Source organism: Eulemur rufifrons, chromosome 8 (assembly GCF_041146395.1).
Source record: "Eulemur rufifrons isolate Redbay chromosome 8, OSU_ERuf_1, whole genome shotgun sequence".
Classification (NCBI taxonomy): Eukaryota; Metazoa; Chordata; class Mammalia; order Primates; family Lemuridae; genus Eulemur; species Eulemur rufifrons.
This window is the reverse complement of record NC_090990.1, coordinates 5,762,592-5,784,039: the sequence shown is the minus strand read 5'-3', so window position 1 is coordinate 5,784,039 and position 21,448 is coordinate 5,762,592. Positions and strand designations below refer to the sequence as shown.

The 21,448-nt window shown below is 41.9% G+C and overlaps 1 protein-coding gene across 2 annotated transcripts in view; it reads right to left on the bottom strand.

Moving 5' to 3' along the window:
* KIF1B (kinesin family member 1B) overlaps positions 1-10,039 on the bottom strand; it is a 148,900-nt gene extending 138,861 nt beyond the window's left edge. For both annotated transcript variants that reach the window (XM_069479325.1, XM_069479326.1), the window contains exon 1: positions 9,747-10,039. The gene's annotated coding sequence lies outside the window, so the exon portion shown is untranslated. The remainder of the gene's footprint in view (positions 1-9,746) is intronic.
* Positions 10,040-21,448: the final 11,409 nt, after the last annotated feature.

The window sequence follows — 21,448 nt, the reverse complement described above, 5'->3', positions numbered from 1 at the left end:
GCCCACTTTAAAATCCTCAGAGTTTCCCTACTGTCCACCAACCAATGACTGAACTCCCCACACTGGCATTCACAATGTTCTGCAACATAACCACCTATTTTTACAAGCCCACACAAAACACTGCTTTCCATCCACATTCCTTAACCACCACCCACCAGAGGGCTTCAAGAATACGTCTCATGTTTTTCTGCCCCTGCACTTTTGCTCCAAACCTCCCTTTACCCACTGTGCCCTTTCTCCTCTCCTGTTCTTTTCAAAATCCATTTATACTTCCAGGACCTTCCCACATGCTACTTATCTCTAAAGCCTTCATAGATTTTCCCCATGCCCCAAACCAAATGCAAATGCTTCTCCATTTAATACTTCTCAAGTCACTGGCTTTACTCAGGGCAAAATAAATTATTTACTTTTCTTATCCTTGCTATAGACTTTAAGTTTCTTGAGGACAAGAACACAATTTTAGTCATGTTTCTAATCCCCTACAACACAGGGTTCTTGAATATAATAATTTGGGGGCAGTTTCGAATTCTTAGTTACTATGTGTCCATATACTAATGTTTAAACAGTATTAATTTAAAAAGTTGTTTCCAAAAAAGATATAATATGATCAAAACGAAAAGATAATGATTAATTTCAAATTCCTTTCTAATTAAAAAAGCTAACAAGCCAAGCACAGTGGGGCACACCTATACTCCCAGCTACTTGGGAGGCTGAGGTACAGAGAGGGATCACTTGAGCACAGGAGCCAGGAGTGCAGCCTGGTGAAAATAGTGAGAGACCCTGTCTCTTTAAAAAAATAAAAGAAAGAAAGAAAGAAAAAGAAAAAAAAAAAGGTAATGGCCAGCCTTTTTGGAAGCAATATACACTTTTTTTTTTACTTTTTTTTTTTATTTTTCTTTGCCTGCTATCATCTTCCTTCAGAGCAATATACACATTTTAATACTCTTCCAAAACAACCTAAGTCTAAATATTTTTTCTGATTTAACTGTCCCATGGTAAAACTGCAACCATCTTCACAAGTGAGTTAAAACTTTATCCAGTAATTGAAAGCTACAGTTAAGTGGACTACAGAGTTACTTTGTTACTTCCCTAATATTATAAACAGTATCTCTTTTATATTAGGCATCCATTGAAGAATTACAGCTTCAAAACTCCCTGCTTTTTTAAAAAATTACTTATTATATAAGTCTGAAATCAAGTGTAAAATCCAGTGATAAACAATAATTACAGATATTTTTAAGTTACAGGAAAACAACACCAATAATTAGCATAAAAATACATTTTCCAAGTTTTGAAAAGCCAGGAAAGATAGGCAGGTAGGAAAAGTAACCATGTGTACTCAAAATCACTTACCCAGCCTTAGTTTTAGACTGTCCTCTAACCAGTTTTCCTTCCTTATGACAACTAGAATCATCAGGAAAACAGAATGGAGCAAACATTCCAGAAGCATTCACTAACATTAAAGGAACAGTAAAACACTTAGGTCTAATTAATTTGAATTTTTCTCAATTTTTGCCCAGTTGCTTAATTTTAATCTTGGGGAATTACCACTTGCCCTCAAAGGTACCCTGGATTATGAGGGCTCTAAGGAGAAGACTCAAATTGATCTTTTAGCAAAATGAATAAACAAGATGAAATAATACTAGTGTTTTGGTTGGGTTTATTTTTGTAATATTCTTCTACAAAAAACAGGATTCTATTCCCAAAAGAAAGGTCAGTTCATGTCATTCCCTCTCCTTAAAAACCTTCAGTTGGTTGCCACAACCTGAGAATAACCTAAAAATTCCCAGGGACCTCAATCCAACCTACTTCCCCAGTCTCAGCTTTCCTCATCCAACTCTATAAGCCTTCTTTCTCTACCACCCACCCCCTTCCTACACCCTACATGCAGACCCCAGGAAACCCAATCTCCCTTCTCAACATAATGCAAGGCTGTATCTTTCAAGAACAAGGACAAATGCCACCATGGAGCAGGAAGCATTAAGTCACACATTCTTTAATATCTACCTTCAAAAGTCATACTTACTTTTTTTTTTGATCCCTAAAATTGCCCTATTGATTCGTTCTTTTTTATTTATTTCATTCTGCCCTGTTACAGTCAGTAGTTCACAAAACTCTCATGCATAAACACTTTATTCAATATGTTTGTTAGAATTAAATAGAAATGCAGTCTTTTAAATTCAATGTTAGCACAATTTGTTATATAGTGACAAACCTATAACAAGTAGTCTATCTAAAAGATAATCATTTCCCCTAAATTATATTTTAAAGAATAAATTATAATTTAAAAGATGAATGGGTACCCAAAAATAAATTTTTATAGCTAGAGAGCCCCTTTTAAGAGGCTATGAAAATTTCCTTCTTATATAACATTTTGCATCTCTCAGTCTCATACTTTCCATGAGGACCAAGCAGGTTTTAGGACCCAACACTGTGTTACTGACCATGGCTATCCTGATAAAATGGCCACCCAAACTGTAAGAATTTATTTGTGTGTATATGAAATACCTATCTATTCTTGATTTTTAACTCTAGGAATAAAAGTCAGACATGGGCCACACTGTGAAAGTTCAAAATGGATCACATGTTAGAAAAGCCTCTTTCTGAATTCTAACCCAATACCAAGAATCAGACCACAAAATAATAGTCTCCCTAACAATCAGATTTTCAATCTCCAATGTGGCTAAACAGGCTCAGTCAGGCTCCTCAACTGTTTTCTTTTAACTACTACCTAAAATTACCTGCTATGATTTTTAGATTTATTAGACATATACTCCTGCCATTCCAGTTAAGAAATCAAATACCTACCTTTTCATTGGTGACATGGTTTTTTTCTCATAAACCAAGAGCTGCATCAAGAAACAACAGCTCCTATGGCCCACGGCTTAAAATAAACTATTCTAAATGAAAGTGATCTTTTTCAGTTTTTCTTTTTCTTTTTTAATCTTTGGGGCAGGGCCAAATCCAAAGTTTGTTTGGATAATTAATACTCTACCTATATAGTCAAACTCTATCTCATAAGTCAGCTAGTTCTAATATCTGAAGCTACCTCCTATAGATTTTTTTGGCAGATCCACTGGTAACTCTGACATGAAATCCCAACATTCCACTGAAGTTCTTCTATTGTCAAAATGAATGACAGCACTTACTCCTGGAACTGTCCAGGTTAAAATGAACTCAGCTCTGCTATGGTGTAGAACTGGTAAGTTCCAATCAAAGGTTAATTCTTGTTTGATATAAGTTGAGATTCCTTCTTTCTGAAATCTGCTCCTGACTACACCTTTGCAGCTACATACTTGGGAGGTAGCTAGCTCACCATCCGGGCAAGAATGGAGGTCAGACTTCTCCATGTGTCAACAATGTGCCAATCTTGCCACATAAAAAAACTAGTACTCAAAGTTTAATAGGAATGGTTTCTTTCGGATGACAACACAGAATACAAGTATTGCAGGCTCTCACCAGGGCTGAATGATGAGTTTTCTGGTGGGATAATCAGATTTATCTTTATATGAAATCACACACCTGAACCACATCAGTTGTTATCTTTCATAGAAAAGACTTAGTCTGGCCGGGCGCGGTGGCTCACGCCTGTAATCCTAGCACTCTGGGAGGCCGAGGCGGGTGGATCGCTCAAGGTCAGGAGTTCGAGACCAGCCTGAGTGAGACCCCGTCTCTACTAAAAATAGAAAGACATTATATGGACAATTAAAAATCTATATAGAAAAAATTAGCCGGGCATGGTGGCGCATGCCTGTAGTCCCAGCTACTCGGGAGGCTGAGACAGGAGGATCGCTTGAGCTCAGGAGTTTGAGGTTGCTGTGAGCTAGGCTGAAGCCACGGCACTCACTCTAGCCTGGGCAACAAAGTGAGACTCTGTCTCAACAAAAAAAAGAAAAAAAAAAAAAAAAGACTTAGTTCTATTTTAACATTACAGCCTCAGTTTGGAAAGTAAGTAGATTACTTTTTTTTTTTTTTAAGAGAGACAGTCTCACTATGTTGCTCAGGCTAGTCTCAAACTCCTGAGCTCAACAATTCTCCTGGCTCAGCTTCCAAAGTAGCTGGGAGTACAGGCATGTGCCACTGTGTCCAGCTTTGTTTTAAAAAGGTCTTTGAAGCGTATTTCTTCCTTTACTTAAAGAGCGCGTTGAGAACTTTTAATACATACATCTTTATATCAGGATGTCTATAACACCTTTCTCTTGGAATTTCTTTAGAATTTAATACCAGGAAAAAAGTTTCTCTTGACAAACTTATTAAGCTTTCATTTACCAGAATGAAAATTGTACAATTTATCTTTCCCTTTTTGCTCTGATTTACTAAGCTTTCAAAACTAAATTACAATAACCACAGTAGCCTAGGCCATTTGATTTATATATTTACTTTCTCTTCTTGTTACATGGATTTTTATTTCTTACTTATATTTAAATAGTCTCACTGTATATATGGTATTTGTAATAAGCTGCTCAAATCCTTTCTAGAAGCAGTAAGTGGTATAAATTGTAAATAAATAAAAATTTTCTGTGATAGCCTATTTTGCTATTTATTTTAACATTAGAAATATATCATTTACGCCGGGTGCAGTGGCTCACTCCTGTAATCCCAGCACTTTGGGAGGCCAAGGAGGGAGGATTCTTGAGGCCAGGAGTTGGAGACCAGCCTGAGCAAGAGTGAGATGCTCCCCCAACCCCCATGCCCCAACCATCCCAGCCCACCCCACCCCACCCCCCATCTCTGCAAAAAAAAAAAAAAAATAGAAAAATAGAAAAATTAGCTGGGCATGGTGGTGCATGCCTACAGTCCCAACTACTTGGGAGGCCAAGGCCAGAGCATGGCTTCAGCCTAGGTATTCAAGGCTGTAGTAAGCTATGACCACACCACTGAACTCTAACCTGGGCAACAGAGTGAGACCTTGCCTCAAAAAGAAGAAGCAGAAGAAGAGGAAGAGGAAGAAAAAGAGGAGGAAGAAGGAGGAGAATAAGAAGAAAAAATAAGCTCTAGAGAATGCAATAAGCATTATGAGGGGGGTACAGCAAAGTTAGGGGGATTAGGGGTATGGTGGGGAAGAGTGATATGCAGTGCATAAAGAGGTCAGAGTAGGCCTGCTGAGGTGGTGACATGTAAGCAAAAACTTGAAAGAGATAAAAGAGTTAGCCAAGTGGATTTCAGGGAAGAGTATTCTAGGCAGAAGAAAGATTCAGAGCAAGGGCCCTAAGGTAGGATTATGCCTGGCATGTTCAAGAAAAGTGGGGAAACAGTCAATGAAGGGGAAAGAAGAATAACCAATACAGCAAGTCTCTAAAGATTAGGAAACAGTGATACCCAGAGAACACAAGTCAGGGAGAGTAACCTCTTTCTCAGACTGGAAAGAGGGGAAGAAAAAGGGCAGAGAAGGTTATAACTAGAGAAGGGGAAGCTTAGGGAGTTCATGTCTTTTTTTCCTATGAGGTGGTAGGTGAAATTTTCTGCCAAGTGTAGGGCAGTGGGAAGCTTACATCAAGTGGTCAAGATATCAGAACAGCAACTGTAGAGAACCGGGGAGGGAACTAAGCAGAACTGCTTCAAAAGACACCAAAGACAGACTCAGGGGAGACTTCGGACTACACATTAATTGTGGCACTAATCCCCAGCACAGGGTAGGGTTTCTCCATGACACAGAATAAGAATGGAGGGTATAGGCCGAGCACGGTGGCTCACGCCTGTAATCCTAGCACTCTGGGATGCCAAGGCGGGCGGATTGTTTGAGCTCAGGAGTTCGAGACCAGCCTGAGCAAGAGCAAGACCCCGTCTCTACTAAAAATAGAAAGAAATTATATGGACAGCTAAAAATATATACATATACAAAAAATTAGCCAGGCATGATGGCACAGCACATGCCTATAGTTCCAGCTACTCGGGAGGCTAAGGCAGGAGGATTGCTCAAGCCCGGGGGTTTGAGGTTGCTGTGAGCTAGGCTGATGCCATGACACTCTAGCCCAGGCAACAGAGTGACACTCTGTCTCAAAAAAAAAAAAAAAGAATGGAAGGTATGGATGGGATGACACGGGGCAGGCATCTGCATCGTGGGTCCTACAGAATAATAAGGAAGAATAAAAATTGCAAGCAATGCACTCCAAAGGTCACAGTGTACAAAAGGAAGGAAAAGAAGTGAAATCTGGGAGAGGATGATGGACTGGGAGACTTGAGGTGGGAAAACACATGGAAAGAGACTATAAAAGTAAAAGCTGTAAATTATTGGAGTTTAAGATTTGAAGATGAATCTGAGCTCTGAAAGTGATGACAAGTTAGATGTGGCCGTAATACTGAGCTACTGGAACAGAATGAAGCCAATGTTTGCCTGAGCTGAGGTCAAGGAATTTTAAGGTTAAGGACAATTACAACGGAAGTTCAACACAGTGGTTACTTTCTAGTTCTAATGACATTGGGGAAGTCACTTAGCCTCTGTCTCAGTTTCCCCTGTAAAATGCAAATAATAGTGTCTATTTTATATGATTGTTATAAGGATTAAACTAGTTAATAAATATAAATTGCTTGAAAAAGATCCTGACACATAGAAAGTGCTCAATATGAGTAAGCTATTTTATCATTACTGTTGTTGCTATTATTGTTTGTTTACACAGTCATTGATTGACATATGCCAAGATGATGTCAAAAACATAGATGGAAGAACTAAGCCAAGAATCAAAGTCATCAAGGGCAATGGCAGAGGATGGTACAATTGAATAATGTGCTTCAGTGTTAACAATGTGGTATTAAATACAAAAAAAATTAATCCATCATATATTTACAATCTTGTGACTTAAAACATAAAAACCATAAGACAATTGTAAAAGTATCAATTGAGTATTAAATAATAACTACACTATTATGTACATAACATTACAAAGAGTTTTGAAAAAGACTCTGAAAATCATGGAAACAACCATGGCGTGGGCAGCATTTCTCAAAATGGTACTAAAACAGAAAGGAGCTAGAGTTAACTTTATCTTACCATATCTATATAAAAATGGTAAAGCGTAAGTTTCTTGAAGGTAAAGAACTAAATCTCTAAAGCTACTCTCAACTAACTGGTTATGACTGTAGTAAAAAGGAGCATAAATGAATCACTAGGCCATTAACCAAAAAGTTCAACTGAAAGTGGAGTCCAAGGCATCTTTTGCAGGTTTTTCCTATCACAGTCGCATCTGTTTAACTTCTCTTCTTTGTGATGAGCTGCACACAAAAAAAGTTCTAGAAGTATGCATATTTATTCACACTCTCTTTTATGGAATCCAGAAATTAACCAATATCTGTTCAAACAAGACCATTTTGCAAAGAGAACTACATGAAGTGGACATGCTACATCTTTAACTTCTGAGCCTTCTGAATCATATGTCAGTTTACAAGACCAAAGGGATATGCTTCCTCCTGGAAAAGACGTGCTCTTACAGGCAGCATGGGCAGGGGGTTACAAACAGGAAGGCAGGGAGCCGCTGTTGTCCTTCACTTTGCACCCAGGACAAGACCATAGTAGGAAAACGGACTAGAAACTGTGGCCTTAAGAGAGACTCAGTTGGCAGACTCTTCTTGGACATTTATTCCTTGCACAAACTCAAAATGGGAAAGAGGAAAGAGAAAAAAGGAAAACTGCATTCACATTTAGTCTTGAAAAGGAAAAACAGTCTGTTCTAAGCCTTAGAAGCCATACTTAATTGGATAAATTTTGGGAAAACATTAATCAGAAAAGAGCTGCACAGACTCATAAAATCTTGCCTCCATATCAGATTCACAATCAGGTCTGATTTTACCAAATGCTGAAATTATATTTAACCACAATTTTTCAGATCTTTAATAAAGTAACTCTAAAAATTAAAAACTTAGAAATATTTCTTACTTGGAAAATGGACTTTCAAAACAGACATTCTGTATTTCTCTCATATTAATGTAATGGAAAAAAATACTAGCTTCTGTTGAAGCTATGTTTCATTCAACAAGTTTTAAAAGGAAAACTTGATGATAAAAATAACAAAAAATAAAGTGTGTTAAGACTTTTCTTAGAAAAGCCAATCTGAAATTTTTTAAGTAGTTCAACTTAATTAAGAAGTTATAATTTATTCATTAAGAAATGGAGTTTGAATGAAAGCAAAGGGCACAAAGAAGAAGGCAGGCATGCCATCTCCCTAGGTCCTGTCCCTGTCTAGGATGTAGCAAAAGACAGATTTACAAGCTCATGCTGAACCCAGCTATTGATCATCTCCAGATCTGCTTTACAACATCAACATATGTGCAATTTTCACATTCCATCCTCAAATGGTACATTTAACAACTCCACTTGCTTCATGATCCAACAACCACACCAACTTAATTAGAAGGCACCACCTCACTTCTTAGGGGAAAACACAAGCTAAGATTTTTGTTATGACTAAGCTAATTAGACAAAATGCCAACCTCTAAATAAAATATCCACCATAATATCACTTCTTAAGACTTATTCAAATCCAATCACCACACTTTCATCGGGCTCAGACAGACACATCATGACACAAAGCAGCATGTTCAGTGTTGGCAGAACAGCTGCCTAGAGCAGTGAGAGATATGAGCAAGGGATCTGTTGACAAGCTAATTTCGGCTACCTCAAGATTCCACAAAGATGACAACCTGCATCCTCAGAAATACTGCTGCAAGCCTTCCCCACTATCAGAATATTCTGGCTTATTCTCTACATGTTGAGCTGCTCTGGATCTATCTATCCAATATTATACACTCACTTGAGGCCTCCAGGCTGCTAGAGCGGCCTTAGTAATCCTCAAATCTGCCTATGCACAAGGCATCAACAGGCCTTCCATAGCCACGCCACTGGACAGAGAAGATGAATACAAAAACACGACATTTCACCCCAACAAGAATGGAATCTTGAAGTCAGTTTACCTTGGAAGCTCATTTAACAATTCACTAAGGAGAAAAAGTGATTTGGGAGCTCAATTCTGGTTTTGGGGCCGGGAATGTTTTGTGTTGCATGAACAATGACTAGCTTGCTCCAGCAGCCTCCCAACCCCCACAACTTGGCTTCTGGTTTGACCAGTCACCCTGAAAGCTGCCAGGGCTGTCACTCGGTGCCTTCCAGCAACTGGACTTGGCTCCTAAAGGATTTGTCAGATCATCCTCCCAATATGGCTGCCAGAGTAATCCCGGTCTGCTGAACGCCGAGACCACACCAGCCTTCCTCACCACCGGCCGGCATCCAACAAGCCCCCTCCCTTCCCATAGCGTCCCTCTTTCCAGTGCTCGCGCCCTCGGCTCCCCTCGTGCCACGCGATGACCTTTCATACCTTCATCTGGCAAAAGGGCACAACCACATTCCCAGCTGAAGCCTGATGCCAACTATCACGGGGTCCAAAGGGGAGAGGGGAAATAAGGATGGCTTCAAACGGAGCAGTGCCGTCTCCCGGGAGCTGCAACGTGCGCAGAGCCCAGGGAACGGCCGGCCAGCGGCGGGTCGGCTGACCGCCGGGCAGAGCCGGAGCCTGGCAGCTCCGGGGAAACGGACAGCCGGTGCGGGGCACTGCGGGGGACCCAGCAGGCCGCTGGACGCGAGCCCGGGACTCGCTGCCGGCCGGGGGAGGGGCCCCCTTTCCCCGAGGCGAGGCTCCCCCACCCGGTGCCCCCGGCGCTTCCTCCCCTCGGACCCCGGCCCGCCCCTCCCACCCGGAGCGGCCCCCTCCCCGGCCTGGCGGCCGCGGCGCCAACCACCGTCCACCCCGCCGCCTTACCTCAGCCGCGCTGCGGACCGACGGGCGTGCGGGCCGGGTCAGCAGGCGTCGCGGCGCGCGGGGGCGCGGGGGACCGGACACCGACGCACCTCAGCGCTAGCAGCGGCCGCCGCGAGCCGCAGGGCGCCGCTCCGCAGCCCCATCACGCAGCGGCCATGCTCCGCATCAAGCCGGCGGCGGGCGGAAGGCAAGGCAGGCCGGGGCAAGGCGACTAGCCGGCGGTGGCGGCTGCTGCGGACGGGGAGCGGCTCGGACACTCCCCGGCGCCTAGCAGGACCGCTGCCGTCTGACTGCCCCGCGTCGGTCCCAGCGAAACTCCGCCCGCAGCCGCCGGCGCGGGACACCGCCCCGAGCGGGGCCGCTGCGCGTCACCTCGGCCCGCCCAGGCGCCCGCGACTGACGCGGGTTGCGGCCAATCGAAGCGCAGAGGCCGGGGCGGCCAGCCAATCGCAGGGAGAGCCGAGAAACAGGGCTGCTACCAGGCGCTGCGGAGACACCCGAGCGCCGCCTGGTGGCCTGGGAGCCGGCGCGGGTGTAGGGGTGCGGGGTGGCGGAAGCAGGCACCTAGGGTTCCCTCCCGGGTGACCCCCGAAGGGCGTTGGTGGACATCAGCCGCGCCTACCCACCCCCATAACCCTCCTTGTAAGGGGACGAAAGGTTGACTAAGTGAGGCGGGGCGGGGCCGAAGGGGTCTGGACGGCCGCGGAGGAGCCGAGAGGACGTGGGAGGCGGCTGAGTTGCAGTCATTGTCCGTTTGGAAAACAGCTCTCGCGCTGGACCGGCCCGACGCGGCGCGGTCGGAACTGAGACGCGCGCAGGGATGAGTGTATCCCGCAGAAAGCTTCCTGGCCTATTCTTGTCGAACCCGAGCACAACACCTCCCACACGCCACCTTGGGAGAAAAGGCGGAATGAGTAATAGGAAAGCATGACTTAGTGGGCATTCGACTTGTCTCCTTGGGAGACCGCGTAAGGGCTGTGAGTAAAGGAACGAAATGCTTTGTGTGGCTCCTGTTAATGAGCTGCGGGGCCGCCCCTCTGGGAGATGCCGTTGCAGAGAAGGGTTACTGGAATTCAGAAACCAGAGAGCACAAAAGCTCTAGGAGCGATTTTAAAAAAGTCAGATTTAGATTCGGCTCTAGAAAAATCCCATAACTGTTCATGAGCAGTTCGATTCAGTACTTAATAAAATATAATATTCAGTGATAATATGTGCAGTTGTCAGGCCCACGCCGAACACTATTACTTTATAAGGTTGTGAAATGCTTTTGGATTTACTAGCAGAAATTGAATGTAAAATCGGTTTTTTCCCTTTAATTCAATACAGTATTGTTGGGTGTGGGAGGCGATATTTACAAGCATACACACTAAAACATCGAAATTAATCTTCTGCACTAATGATTCCGGAAAATCTCCACCACCCCTAAAGTCTCCTCCAGATTCTCCATCCAGTCAACATTGAAAATTTCTCCTTTTATTTAGAATTTAAACTCCACCTACCGGCAAAAGGATCTGTAACATAGCTTATACTGAAGCATACAAGCAATAAAACTGTATAGCATTAAAATAGCCGTAAAATTCATAATAATAATAAAGTAATAAAATGCTATGAAAAAAAGCTGTTTTTATAAGGGAAGTGTGTACAAAAAAGAGTAATATTTAAAAACCAGAGGCTGGACGCAGTGGTTCACGCCTGTAATTGTAGCACTTTGAGAGGCTGAGGCAAGGGGATTGCTTGAGGCCAGTAGTTCAAGACCAGCCTGGGCAGCACAGCAAGACAGCTCTCTGTACAAAAAATTTAATTAGCCGGATATGGTGGCATGCACATGCAGGCCCAGCTACTTCAGGAGGCTGAGGTGGGAGGATCACTTGAGTCCAGGGGTTCAAGGCTGCAGTGAGCTATGATTGCACTAGTGCCCCCAAGCCTGGGTAACATAGCAAGACACTGCCTCAAAAAAAAAAAACAGAATCAAGCAAATATGCTAATACTGAGCATATAACTTAGCTCTTAGCTTCCTGGACGCCAACATAAAATTGAAACTACAATGGGTTAATAAGCAGAAGCTCATCAATTCAACAGTACACACCACTTTGCCCTAGCTTGGAGCTCTTTGCATAAGTACTATGATAAGCACCACGGAGAGTTACAAAAAACTGTATTGGAGTTAGTATTGCTTGAGCTCTCAATGGAGCACAATCTAAAAAGGATCCAAAACGTAGTGAAGAGAGTGTGGTGGTAATTGGCACCAGAACAATTAAGCAAAAGCAGAGAAGGATCAATAAAGACAGATAAGGCTGCTCTAGGTTCCAAGTTCAAAATAACCTGCTCTACATAAGCTTTCTGCCACTCTGACAGATGAAGTCATTCCTGCACAGCCATTCAGTTTCTCAGATTACAAATTTTATACGAAAGCACCCCTTTAAAATCGTAAATAAATGACTAGAAAATTGAATTTAGCCATGGCCTGCTAGGGTTATCCCTGGAATGCAAGAAGACAACATGCAAAGATCTCTGCGTGTGACACAAACAGCCATACTGCTACAACTAATAAGGTTTCTGGATACAAAATCAATATACAAAAATTCAAAGTGTTCCTTTTCATTAGGAAGAAATAGAAAACTTGATTTTAAAAAGATCCCATTAAAAAAAGCAATAAAAACTATTAAATATTTAAGGATAAGACCTAAATAAATGGAGAGGGATTCTTTATTTTGGGAAGGAAGAAAATGTAATAAAGATGTCAATTCTAACCAAGTTACTCTATAAACTTAATGTAATTCTAAACAAAATTTCAACAGGATTTTTTATGGAATTTGACAAGGTGATGGTAAAATTTATGTGATATGTCTATTCCATGTCCTTTTGTAAAAAATTGTATGATAGAACAAAGCCACCCACTGCAATTTGAAGAATGAGGTATGGAGACATGCCTACAAAGTTAACAAGATTCTCTGTAACTTTGTACTGATTAGAACCCTGTTATGTTGACACAATGTACAACTAGAAATGGAACAGAATAGAGTCCACGAACAGACCACACGGACATGGGAATATAACATATGACTGCACTGGCATTAAAAAATCAATGAGGAGGGTAGGCACAGTGGCTCATGTCTGTAGTTCTAGCACCTTCGGAGGCTGAGAAAGGAGGATCACTTCAGGCCGGGAGTTTGAGATCAGCCTGAGCAAGAGCAAGACCTTGTCTCAGTTAAAAATAGAAAAAAATAGCCAGGCATGGTGGTGAGCACCTGTAGTCTCTGCTACTCAGGAGGCTGAGGCAGGAAGATCACTTGAGCCCAGGAGTTTAAGGTTGCAGTGAGCTATGATGACGCCACTGCACTCCAGCTGGGGAGACAAAGCGAGACTCTCTCTCTAAAAAAAAAAAAAATCATTGAGGAAATGTTAAACTATAAATAATAAGTGGTGCTGGAATAATTGCTTAACTATATGATTAAAAAAAGTGATCCTTACCTCACATCATACAAAAAATAAATTCAGGTGGATTAAAAACCTAAATTGACCCATAGCTCCAGCTTTGGTGACCGAGCAAGACCTCATCTCAATAACAAACAAATAAACAAACAAAAACACCTAAATCAAAAAGCAAATATCTTTATAACCTTGAAATAAAGAAAATATCTTAATCAAGCTAAAAAGCTTCTGTACTGCAAAGGAAACAATCAACAAAGGGAAGAGATAACCCACAGAATGGCAGAAAATATTTGCAAACTACCCATCTGACAAGGGATTAATAAGTAGAATTTATAAGGAGCTCCAACAACTCAATAGGAAAAAAAAACAAATAATCTGATTAAATAATGAACAAAATATCTGAGTAGACATTTCTCAAAAGAAGACACACAAATGGCCAACAGGCATATGAAAAAAAGCTCAGCATCATTAGTCATCATAGAAATGCAAGTCAAAATTACAATGAGATATCATAAAATGGCTTCTATCAAAAAGACAGGCAATAACGAATGCTGGTGAGGATGTGGAGAAAGGGGAACGCTTGTACACTGCTCGTGAGAGTGTAAATTAGTGCAACCACTATGGAGAATAGTATGGAGGTTCCTCAAAAAACTAAACATAGACTGACCACATGACGCAGTAATCCCACTGCTAGGTATACATCCAAAAGAAAAGAAATGAGTATATTGAAAGTGTATCTACACTTCCATGTTTATTGAAGCTCTATTCACGGTAGCCAAGATTTGGAATTAACCTAAGTGTCCATCAATAGATGGATGGATAAAGAAATTGTGGTACATACACATAATGGAATATTGTATAGTCATAAAAAAGAATGAAATCCTGTTATTTGCAACAACTTAGATAGAACTGGAGAAGGTTATGTTAAGTGAAATAAGCCAACCACAGAAAGACAAATCTCACATGTTCTCACTCATATGTGGGAGCTAAATATTAAACAATCGATTTCATGAAGCCAGAGAGTAAAATGATGGTTACCAGAGGGTGGAAAGGGTAGCGGGTGGGGGGGATAAAGTGGGGATTCTTAATGGGTGCAAAAATGTAGTTAGCTAGACAGAATGAACAATATTTGATAGCATAACAAAGTGACTATAGTCAACTAGTTATGGTATCTTTAAAATAACTAAAAGAGTGAAACTGGAGTATTCCAAACATAAAGCAATGATAAATGTTTGAGGTGACGGATACCCCAATACCATGATTTCATTAATACACATTGTATGCCTGTATCAAAGCATCACATATACCCTATAAGTATATACAAATATTATATACCCATAAAAATTAAAAATAAAAAAAATTTTTAAAAAGAAAATATTGTAAACAAGAGTTAAAAAACATTAACCACAAAAGACTGATGAATTTGACTGTAATAATTTTTTTTAGAAAACCATACCAAGACCTTGTCTCTACAAAAAATTGATAAAGTAGCCAGGCATGATGGTGCACACCTGTAGTCCTAGCTATTTGGGAGGCTGAAGCAGGAGGATCACCTGAGCCCGGAAGTTTGAGGTTGCAGTGAGCTCTGATAGCACCACTGCACTCTAGCCTGGGCGACAGAATGAGGCACTGTCTCAAAAAAAAAAGAAAAAAGCAATGATCCAGAGCTACATTTAACAACACGCCTACAGCAGTCAGAGCCCATCAAAAAACTGAAACAATGGTAGGTATTACAAACACAGGAGATTTAATACAGGGATTGATTATCCAGGTGTTGCAAGGCTCACAGAGAAACAAGAAGAGATGATAACTCAGAGACTAGGAACCACAGGAAGGCTGCATATTCCTAGGGTTGTAGCATATACATTTCTCCCTAGGATTGGGAGAAGAAACCAGGAGGGGTTGTCACGAAGCCAGGAGGAGTGAGGAGGGACCTGGCTGGAGCTGGGGCTGTGCAGGAGGAGGCTGCATCAGGAAAAAGCACCAGGAGAAGAGAAAAGAACAGAAGTACAAGAAAAACTAAGACTTCTCATTTCTGTTCTCAGTAAAGCGATACCAACTGAGGAAGGAGCCTGAGAAATGCTGAGCATAGAAGGGTGGGCATGGGGCTAGGAAACAGTAGGAAAATAGCCCGCATGATGACTAAATCTCAAAAACATACTGCTGAACAAGACTGTAATAATAACAGTTGCAGGATAATACTAACACGTGCAGGATAACACCATTTATACTAGTTTGAAACATGCTTAAGAACACTACGCTGTTTAGGACTAAATTCATGTATAGTCAAGTATGAAAACATGCAGGAGAGTGATAATCACCAAATTCAGGATAGGAGTAAAGCCCCAGGAGAAAAAGAAGAAAGAAATCAGGGAGCAGGACACAGGAAGCTATGACTGTGTTTGTAATTTATTTCTTGAAAAGCAAAATGATAGGAGGAAGGACATGTTGATGGAGTTTGGTGGTGGATAGGTGGATGGGTACCATCATGTTAGTCTCTACACTTTACTACCGGTTAAAAAATATTTCATAATTTAAGCCAGGCACAGTGGTGGGCACCTATAGTCCCAGCTACTTGGGAGGCTGAGGCAGGAGGATCGCTTGATCCCAGGAGTTCAAGCACCTATGAATAGCCACTGCACTTCAGCCCCAGCAACACAACCAGACCCTGTCTCTAAAAAAATAAATCAATAAAAATAAAATATTTCAGGCTGGGCGCGATGGCTCCTGCCTGTAATCTCAGCACTTTGGGAGGCTGAGGCGGGAGGATTGCTTGAGCTCAGGAGTTGAGACCAGCCTGGGCAGCATAGGAAGACCCCGTCTGTACAAAAAATTTTAAAATATCAGCCAGGCATAGTGGCCCATACCTGTAGTCCTACTTACTCAAGAGGCTGAGGCAGGAGGATCGCTTGAGCCCAGGAGTTTGAGGTTAAAGTACGCTGTGATCACGCCACTGTACTCCAGCCTGGCTGTGGGGAAACCCTGTCTCTAAAAAAATAAAAATATTTCATAATTTACAAATGATATTTGTCCAGAGGCGTCCAGGGGTGATACCACCAGTAATCCTCTGCAGACTGGGGCAACAGCTGCAGGAGACCGCGGCAGCTGGGCCGTGCATGGGGGCCGAGTGGGCGGGAGGCGGTAAAGCCATAATCCGCTCTCTGACCTGGTTTGAAGAGGCGCTAGTCTCACAGCCCGCACTTAAACGGCCACTGCATCTTGGCCAACCATTGGGTAAATGTGTGACAGGAATCCCTTCCTGACTGGGCTCCCTCAGAACTGCCACACGCTGACACTTGCACTGACAAAAGTGTAGGAAGAGCTTGTTTTTATTTCTGGAGAATGAAGGCTGCAGTTTTCTGTAGCACTATCCATGCCCATAAGGAGAACTGCTTTCCAGTTATGTTAACCAAGGTCAGGTAACACATGTACTTAAGTCTTGGGTCATGTTGCATGATTAAAAATAGGAACTGCTCATATTTTTGGACCTAGGAGCCTAGGAGTCTCTCTACCCTGTTAAGTCTAGAAAATATATTTTTCCTATACAAAGTCCTCATAAATATTAATTAAAGTCTATTTTCTATAAGTGTGTGCCTACACATTTATTAAACATTGTATTAAATAATGACAAGGAGCTTGAGACAAATCAATTAATGCTCTGATTTTTCCAGTGAATACTTTAATGAACCAGATGCAGTTTGGTTTAACTCATCAATGTGAATATACAGTGGCATCACTTATGCCGAGGTTATTTGGAAACAGAGAATCAAAACTAGAAGGTACTTTAGAGCCGGCTGGTCCACCCCGTCAGAAAATGGCAAGCATAACAATGTCTGGTTTGCTGAGGACTAATTTTATTTGGTGGCTTCAACTACCCAGAATCCAGAAAACAGGAAAAGAAAATCAGCCAAAATAGATGTTATGAAACTCTGGAAGGCTCTTCAAGCCTCCATTGACTGTTTCTTTATTGATATTTTACCACTAATTCTAACCAGCTCTGACGACTGAAATCTTAGTTAACCTGGTTGGTAGAAGCAAATTGGAAGTAGCAGACTGCAAGACTGGAAGGAGGCATATTACAACAGAGATTAAAATTTAAAAAACATATGTAAGATTTCAAAAAATATAGCTATCTGATGACAGGTGGATCCAAAGGACTTCAGGCTATTTTTAAAAAACAAATTAATACAAAATGGAAATGTCTAATACTGACTAAAATAGTCAAAATAATGCCACGGGATGTAAACATAAATTCAGAAGAGAAATTTCAAAAAAATGTTGGGGGTAAAGGGCAAAGGTAATACCATTGAAAATAACTTTCTAGGTTTCTAGACAACCTTGGGAGTCCCCAAAAGCAGTAGCAAAATCAATTGGTGTAATTTTTTTCCTTTTCCTCCAATGCTCAATTATATTTAAATGACTATCAGTTGGCCAAGTGATACACACATCACACTGCAGACTGGCACAATCACGGTGGTTACTGTGGCCCTAAAGACCACATAGTAAACACCAAACAATCCCTGCAGAAGGAATGAATCAAGAACCAAACACCCATATTTTTGTAAAGACTAGAAGAGTGGGAAATTTTAATTTGGTGTGTTCTCTTAATTCCCAATAATCAATTCAAGATTTTGTTTCAATCAGCTGTCAGCTCTTCACACAGTCAGCCCCGTAATCAGTGTGTCTTGCAGCATTTTCCCTCCTGCTGAAGGATCTATCATTTCAGCCGGATAAGAATACTCCACGTAGATTCCCTTCTCTTGAATTGCAGTTTGTGCATCATTTTTCTGTAACAGGCATTTTTCCTAATTAAGAACAACCTTGTATCAATTAACTTTGGTCTTAAAGCCATGATTAAAGAAACCAAATTGCTGTTTACTGAAATTGTGGTGCCAGTGACAGATGGCCCTGGAACACACGGGTAGGAGACAATGCCTGAAACGGACTCCCTACAGCATCAGAGAGAGCTTGGTCGCCAGGAGGGATCCCTGGAACACAAAAACGGGGACACGGGCAAAATGGAGAGCTTGGAGCACAATGCCCACAACTAAAGAATGCACGGCAGAGTCAGTCATCAGACCGCAGGTGACCCCATCATCTCCACCATTCCCCAAATCTCCAGTCCAAGGACATGATACTGAAGACATCTTTCACCCCAGCGTGGGCTCCAGCTCTCGGACAGCACCTCCTGGAAACTGAACTTTATTTTACTCTGGCTTTGAGCACAGCCACTGGAGAGGGATACATAATTCATGCAGAGAGAAAGCGTCTACCGGGGAGGAGGGAGGACAGAGGGCTTGGGAGCCCCTGGGCTTTTCAGTGTGACCGTTTGGATTCTAATTCTGTCATTGGCTATGTGCTGTTGGGCAGTTGCATAACTTCCATAAGGCTTGTTTCCTCGTCTCCAAAATGGGAATGGGAACAATACCTACCTCGCCCTTCGCACGGTGAGCATCAAATGAGGATGTGCGCGTACAGCGTGGTCTCCAGTGCAGCATCACGGTGCTGATAATAGAGCCACGGGCTCTTCAAGTCAAGAGACTGGTGCTCAGTAAATCCTCTCTCTTCTCCCTCCTTCATCCTTATCACTGCTGTGATGGGTTTTCCTATCTACAGATTACAGTCACAGTATCTAAAATGTTATGATAAAATGAACCTGCCACATCCTAGCTGTGGGGTCATGGGCAAGTCAGTATCTCAAGACTTCAGTTTTTTATGTATAAAATAAGACAATTAGAGTAGATGAACTGAATTCTAAAGTATCTTCAGATTATAATATTTCAGTGTTCTGTACTCACTGGATGTTTTTCGCCTCCTGAGGGAGGAAGAATTATTTATTTATTTATTTTAATTGTGTTTGTTTGTTTGGTTTTAAAGACAGGGTCTCACTCTGTCACCAAGGCTGGTGTGCAGTGGTGTGATCATAGCTCACTATAACCTTGAACTCCTGGGCACAAGCGATTCTTCTGCCTCAGCCTCCCAAGGTACTGGGATTACAGGTGTGGGCCACTGCGCCTGGCTGAGAGGAAGACTTTAAATAGACTATGATGGTGACCATGATGATGATAATGTCCTGTATTTATTGAGTATTTACTATAAACCAAGAATATTAAGTATTTCACATTAATTATTTCATATAATGTTCACAGCAGCCCTATGAAATAGGTCTTCTTATTGTTGCAAATTCACATAAAAGGAAACTCAACAGAGGTTACAGAGGCTGAAAAATGTCCCAAGATGCCAGGTTCTAATCCCTAGAATTTGTAAATATTACTTTATATGAAAACAGGGTTTTGTAGATGTCAGTAAATTAAGGTTTTGAGGTGGGGAGATTATCTTGGATTATCAAGTAGGTCCCAAATGCAATCACACGTATCCTTATGAGAAGGAGGCAGAGGCTGGGCACAGTGGCTCACACCTGTAATCCCAGTGCTTTGGGAGGCCGAGGCAGGAGGATCACTTGAGACCAGGAGTTCAAGACCAGCTGGGCAACATAGTGAGACGCTTTCTCTACAAAAAGTAAAAAAAATTGTCCAGACGTAGTGGCACAAGACTGTAGTCCCAGCTACTTGGGAGGCTGAGGCAGGAGGATTGCTTGAGCCCAGGAGTGCGAGGCTACAGTGAGCTATGATTGTGCCACTGTACTCCAGCCTGGGTGACAGAGCGAGAATCTGTCTAAAAGAAAAGGAAGGAAGAAAAGGAAGGAAGGAAGGAAGGAAGGAAGGGAGGGAGGGAGGGAGGGAGGGAGGGAGGAAGGAAGGGGAGAGGGAGATTTGCCTATACATGCAGAAGTGGAGAAGCCAGTGTGACCATGGAGGCAGAGATTGGAGAGATGAGACCACAAGTCAAGGAATGCTGGCAGCCACCAGAAACTTCAAGAGGCAAGGAACACATTCTTCCCTAAATCCTCTGAAGGGAGCATGGCCTGGTCAACACCTTGATTTGGGCCCAGTGCTTATGATTTTGAACTTCTGGCCTCAAGAACTATGAAAGAATAAAATTCTGTTGTTTTAAGTCACCCAATTTGTGGTAATTTGTTATAGCAGCCACAGGAAATTAATACAGAGGAAAGTAATTTATTTGTGGTCACCATCAATAGTGGCAGTGGAGCCAGGATTCAAACCCAGGAACCTCTGGCTCCAAACCCCATGCTCTAAAGCCAGCACTGGCTGCTCCTTAGAATACATGAAACAAACAGAAATTGACTGAGTATTAACTAGCAAAAAAAGAAAGCAGAAAAAACCCTGCAATTCTATCAATAGGAAGGTAACATTCTAAGTGGCTGATTCAACCCCTTTCATTCTCTGCTGCAAACCTCCATCTTTAGAAGTGTTGCTTTAAAAGTTAATTCTCCCACACACTTTACATCAAAATTAGGTCATACCTGCATCACGGCCAAGAATGTGTGCACTTGAACAAGAGGATACAATTTGTAAAAAGAAAAAAGATGATGTATTTAGTTTATGGCTAAAGAAGTTACTTGGCAGCAATTTTAGGGCTCTTAGCCCACTCCTGGCAATCGGAGAAACAGAAGTTGCTTATCTTTTAAAAAGAGTTTTTTCCTCTATTTCCCCTTCAATTGGGACACTGTCCTCAATTTTCTCAAAAGGAAAATTAGTAAGAACTAAGAAACTTGATTTTCATTCCCCTCACTCGCTACCTTCCTGACTGAGTTCCCCAGCAAGTCCACCAACAGGAAAGTTGGGACTTCGGTTTGAATTTAATCCTAATCTGCAAATGAGTCCACATTTTTCTCTATAGAACTAGACCTTCAATTCAAACTCTTAACACTCATTAAACCCTCCAGTTTGTACTCTGAGTCTCTCATATTCATTGGGGCATGTCCCCAAGCCCCCAACTTTATTCATTTTACTGCCCCCCCACCTCTTTTGTTGCCGTTTAAATAGATACGCACAAAGATTTGAGACCGTGGTCATAACAGCAGGGTGGTTTGCAGGGGTCTACGTTTAATGCCATTTGCATCCCAGATTTATGGGGCACAAAGCAACAAGCATGGAGAGAACTGCAGCTAAGGCCCTGTGGTTGCCGTCGTATTTCTCAATCATCCTAGATAAATCACTGGAAAAGAAAATGGTTTTTGCATCACTGAGGGCCTGGCTAAATCGTGGTGCACAGAGCCACAAAGTGCAGCCTGCAGGAGAAGGCATGGCCAAGGAAGAAGCTAAGCATTTAAATATTATAATATTATATATAGTTATTTAATATGTAATATAATATAGCATATTATGATATTTACATTTATATTATAT